The sequence below is a fragment of the Triturus cristatus genome, chromosome 1_2 (genome assembly GCF_964204655.1).
Source record: "Triturus cristatus chromosome 1_2, aTriCri1.1, whole genome shotgun sequence".
In the NCBI taxonomy this organism is placed as follows: domain Eukaryota; kingdom Metazoa; phylum Chordata; class Amphibia; order Caudata; family Salamandridae; genus Triturus; species Triturus cristatus.
Genome location: NC_140580.1, coordinates 504,702,782 through 504,708,781, shown reverse-complemented (window position 1 = coordinate 504,708,781; position 6,000 = coordinate 504,702,782).

Below are 6,000 nucleotides of genomic sequence, written 5' to 3'. Positions count from 1 at the left end.
CAGCATTATAATGGGATAATTGCCCACCAACCTGTTATGGACCCGAAGACAAAGTTGAAAGTCTACAGAGAGGGCGTTGAACGAACACCTAATTGAGAATTCCTTAGTGGTATGATAAGTTGCTTGCCCGCAGCAGTGGGGGTTAAGGACACGCCGGACTTATGTTTAAAAAAAATAGAACTAACAATGAATTAATGATGTTGTCTATTTTACTACAGAGCAATGTTTGACAGACTTTGTGGTGGCAGGGACATGTTAAGGATTTGGGTGCCCTGAGCAAAAACTAATTTGGGGACCCCTGTTCAGTACAGGTTTGAGCTTAAATGATTTACTTTCAGCTCTGCCATACCCTCTTTAGCCAGGCTACTAACGGTGCACAGGCTCTATGGTCGAAATTCTAAAAGCGTTTACATCTAATATTCAGAGATAGTGATGTGTTTTCACTGTTGTAACAAAGCAGCAGCCCACTAATTTTACAGAGAATAATATCTGTGATATCCTCCAATTTCTCATATGTGAGGACCCGCTTGGATCTAAAATAAACTTTGTTATGGTTGTTGCATGAAACAAACACATTTCTCTGCAAATAGTAATAGACTCCTTACATCAATCACATTAAAAAGAAATGAAACAAAACGGTATTTACACAAGAATCTGTTTAGAAATTATTCTAGACCATCAGGGTAAAAACAGAGCTTTCTCTATCAAGGGGCCCCCTGAAAGGCTGGATTGCAGTGCATGTAAATGTGTCCTTTTGGAATTTAGGTCAAAAACATTGATGGAGCATGACATGCCAATGCTCGTATACAGGGGCGCAACTAGACCTGAACTTCGGGTGGGGGCTAACACTCCCAGACAGGGCTGGCTCTAGCACTTGTTGCACACAGTGCAACAGTCTCTTTTGGTGCCCCCTTCCACATTTCCTCCTTCTTCATGAATTTCCTCACTACTACTCACCAACTAGCCACCTCATCTCTCTATAGCACCTTTCTGGCAAACATTTCATTTTTTTATAGCTCTACTCATGGTTCACTAACACTCAGTTCAGTGATCTGCATGGTACATGTTCTTTGTAGCAGGCACATTAAACCCCTGCACTGTGTGGGTGGCAGGAGTGCTCATATGAGTGCACGGTGAGCCATGCGACTGTGAGAGTAGGGTAAGAGGAGTGACTGCAGGGTGAGTTAAGTGACCATATGAATTTGGGTGTGGATGTAAGTGCAGAGTGGGACAAATGAATGTATGGTTAGTGGTGGGCTTATTTGAGTGAGATTGCAGATCGAGCAGTGAGGGGGACAAGTGAGTGAAGGAGAAGCATGTTCGTGTGACTGCAGGGTGAGGTATAGGATGAACAGCGCAAGTGCATTGTGATTGCAGAGTGATCACTGTGAGTGCAGGGTGAGCGGGTGAATGGTGTGAGTGCATGGTGATCAGTGTGAGTGCATTGTGATCGCTGTGAGTGCAGGGTGAGCTGAAAGTGAAGGGCGAGAATGAGGAGCGAGTTGTCTGAATGCAAGGTGCGTTCCCAGACACTTTAAGTGACTCAGAATGTTATTGACGGCAGCGTAGGGTTTCAAATGTGTTGAACTATTGCTATTATGCCAGTAACCAGGGATCAGGGTGGAGGCAATAAATAATGTGCTGATCGTGCAACAAACTCCCAGTCTTGTGATTAGGGTTGCCAGCTCATTATTTTGATGTCCCAGGCGGTACAAAAATAAAACGTCACCAAAAGCTGTATTGTCAGTACTTGTCTGTGCATACTTTGAACAGCAAATAAAAATAGAAATAACTTTTACTTGTGTTCTAGGGTTTGCCTGAATAATCCATGACTGTAATAAAAGGGAACAAAGACAGAAAAGTCACATTACAAATTAATACATGCTTCTTTATTTATATAACCATATTTTAGTGTCAAGACAAGCAATTTGGAGGCTGTTTAAACTACACATAGCTGGCTGGCATTTTGCGCGCCAAATTTAAAATAAACTCGTCTCCTTTCTGGGAAGTTAATTCATAGAGCTGAAGTACTTCAGCTGCAGTGGGAGGCAAGGAGTCTCCTCTGCTACGAACCCGAAGGAACAGGACTGTCTGTTTCTTTGCTTTCGGTTTTAGCAGAGGAGACTTCCTGCCTCTCACTGCAGCTGAAGCATTTCATTAACCCCCTTCTGTGACAGTTAACATGACAAAAGCATGGGCAGGTAGTGCCCCATCGATTTCCCCTCCCTCCCCCTCCAGCCATACCGGAGTTCTCCAAGAAGACTTGCGACCACGCAGGGAACAAAGGTAAGATTAGAGTGGAGTGCGCGCCCCCCCCTAGGATGGTGTTGCGCCCCCCCAGGGGGCGCGCCCCACAGTTTGAATAACTCTGCTCTAGGCAGTACTGCAGCTGTGTCTCTGTTCCCACTGGTAATTACTCATTCTAAGTCCTCTAGACAGTGCTTCTAGCTGTTTCTCTGGTGGTAATTCCTCATACTTAAAAAAAAAGAACTATATTGTTTCCACTTTTTCAATCTGGGGCAATCATGCCACGGGTGGGTGAGCCTAATTCTCCCATGGGGGGAGTGCAGGGGGACCCTCTATACGCATTCCATTTATCCCAAATTTTACCCAATTTTTTGGGTCATCCCCTCCCACCATATACTGCTTTCTCTGTCACCATACGCCAATACATGTCGCGTTTCCTTTCCCCTAGGGTCGGCAGTTCACTCTTCCCCATCTGCTGATTATATTACGCTTCGCTACCATCAGGCCCAGGGTGACCCAGATCCGTTCTGGCTGCCCCAGGTCAGAGTCCTCCCACATTCAGTAAACACCACTTTGGAGTAGGTGTTAATTATATTCCCATTATTTCTGTTATACAAGTAACCGTAGCTTCCCAATATGCTTGGATTCTTTGACACTCCCATTAAATATGAAAAAACTAGCCCACCCCTCACAGCCTCTGTGACAGAGGGTGTCTGTTTTCCTGCCCATCTTATGTAGTGTGGTGAAGGAAATGTATGCCCTATGAAGGATCTTGAGTTAGATCGATCTAAAACTGGCCCGAATGGCCACCTCTTTAGCGGGCGCCAGGATTTCTGGCCAGTCATCTTCTGTGAAGCCCCTGATGTCTTGTCCCCAGCGTTCTCTCAAGTTAATCCCCATCTCGGGCATGTTGTTAATGAGTTTTTGATACGTCAGCGAGGTATTCTTCAAGGAGTCTACACTTCAATGGTGAGGAGCCAGGTATTGGCTCACCCCGGGGAACTACCGTTCTTATGGTGTGTCGAATCTGGAGGTACCGAAAGAGTTCAGTGGGGGCTAGTTCGTTCAACTGTTGCAATTGCTCAAAGAATTACATGTCTACCCCGTGTGCAGGTCGCCCACCCTCGAGATCCCGATTAGGTCCCACTTATCAAATCTGGCTATCAACCCCATTTTGCCCTATTTCTGAGACTCCCATAGGGGTGTCGCTTTTGTGATTTTTGTCTTTCTACCCCAGTTTAGCCAGTGTTGAGTGCTAGACTTTGACTGTTAGTGCTGTGGGGCAGCCACCGGGAGACGCCTCGGGTTTGTATATTGCACCTTGAGATACCCTCTCGGCTGGAGATTAAGGCGGTCCATTCTATAGGCAGGTTCCAAGGGTGGCTGATGAACCCACTGGTTTATTGTTACTAGTTGAGCTGCCCTATGATAGGACTGTATATGTGGGAGTGCAATTCCCCCATCATACCAACTACGAGTCGGTTTGTTAAGGGCGATTCTGGGGGTTCCACTGTCCCACAGGAGTGTTCGGACTGCTCTATCTCTTGAGTTGAAATATGACAAAGGTACCGAGAAGGGAGTATTTTGCAACATACAGAGAAATCTTGGCAGTGCCATCATTTTGAATAGGGCCGCTCTGCCCACAAGGGACATAGGGAGGGCCTGCAAGTGCTGGATGTCGCTTTGGAGTCTAGACAAGGAGCTCAATTATTTCGGGTATAAAACTGAGTTGGGTCTGTGGTAACAAAAATCCCCAGATATCGAAATCCCTCCGACACCACTTGGGCCCCACACTCCGAAGGGAGAGAGGGCCATGGCCCTTTGATCACAAACACCATAGATTTGGACCAATTGATTGTATACCCAGAATATTTACAAAAAAGCTAACGATGTTCAATATCCTGGCGATAGAGGTGTGGGAGGAGGCCACATACAACAGAATATCACCCACATACAGCGAGACCCTCTCCTCCCACTCCACAGTCCTTCAGAGGCCTCGTATCATGGGTCCCCCCAAATCCATGTTGCCAGTGGTTCCAGTATCAGCGCAAATATCAATGGGGACGGAGGGCAACCCTGCCTTGTACCCCTCGTCAGTGGAAAATCTTTCGATTTTCTCCCATTGAACGACACCTGAGCCATGGGTCCCTCATACAGTCTAATCCAGGACAAGAAGTGGGGGCCAAATCCCATGCGGCTCAGCTCTGCAAACATGTATTGTCACTCTATGGTGTCAAACGCCATGCGTGCATCAAGAGAAAGAATTGCTGCATCTTCCCCGATCATGTGGGCCCTTCCCAACACTCCATGTAGGTGTCTGGTGTTCCTCGCCATTCAACGACCCGGCATAAAGACCGACTGATCAGGATGGACCAATTTTGGTAGCATGGGAGCAGCCTTAGAGCCAATAGTTTTGCTAAAATTTTAACTTCTGCGTTAAGGATGGATATGGGCAGGTAGGAGGCACAATCATCCCTGGGCTTGCTCTCTTTATGTATCACTACTATGGTACCCAACTTTTGGTCGGCCGGGAGCCCACCTTTTGTTCTGCTTTCCTCAAACAGTGCCAGGAGATGTGGTAACGCTGTAGATGCTGAGAGATTTTAAAGTTCTATCGGGATGCCGTTCGGGCCTCCTGCTTTACCCGAGCTCAGGGCTCGGAGCGCCTGAGTTACTTTTTCTTTTATAATTTCAATTTCCAGAAGTTGCTCTTCTTCCGTCGTTATATTTGGGAGTGGAATATCTGTTAGGAACTCTAAGGAGTCTTGAAGGGCTGCCTTCAACTCTTCGGCATAGATCCAAGAATAATAGTTTGTAAAGGCCTCTGCGATCTCCCCTGGGTCTTGTGGGACCTCTCCAGTCTTTAGCGTAAGTTGCGGCACCCACCGATTTACCCTGTCTCGCTGATCTAGCCACGCCAGTAACTTTCCTGTTTTATCACCTACCTCATAAACTCGGTGTTGTGTCACCCTGTTGTTTGTTTTTTAATGTGTGCTGCAGGTTGTCATCTCCTTTGTCTACTATTTGGAGTTTGAGGTGCAGGATTTCTTGCTCCAGTTCTGTCACCTTTGCCATTTTTTCTCGTTTATGCCCTGAGATCAATTAAATGGCCTGTCCCCGAACCACCGTTTCACATGCTTCCCAGATTACCTGGGATGACGCGACAGAGTGGATATTTTCCTGAAAATAGTGATCAGTTGCTACTGTTATCCCTTTCCTAATTGCCGGTACTTTTAAATAGCATGGATTAATTGGAATTGGGCCCGAGATATGCTGGGTCCCTGTCCTATATCTCATCCATGTGGGAGAATGGTCGGAGATCTCCTGTGCCATATGTGTTACATTCGCGAAATAGGGGAGGTGCAAAGCCAGAGAAATCAGGTGGTCAATTCACGATCGACTCGCATGCACTCCTGAATGGAAAGTATATTCCCGCCTATTAGGGTTTAGTGCCTTCCAAATATCTATGAGGCCCAAAGCCTCTAGAAACCATGGCAGTCGTGTATGTGTGTGCTCCGGGGCTCTAGCCGGTAAACGGTCCAGATGTTCACAGCCCGGCATATTAAAGTGCCCCCCCCCCCCGAACAGACATCCAGCTGGGAGTTCTAACATCAGGGACCCAAGATCTTCCAAGGTGGTTTCTTTGAGGGTTGTGGGGACCATAAATCGAGAGCACATTCACCACCTCTCCCGCCCCAGTCCCTGTGAGTCCTGCATCTGCATATCTTCCCAGTCTATCCGACCAAGTTTTCC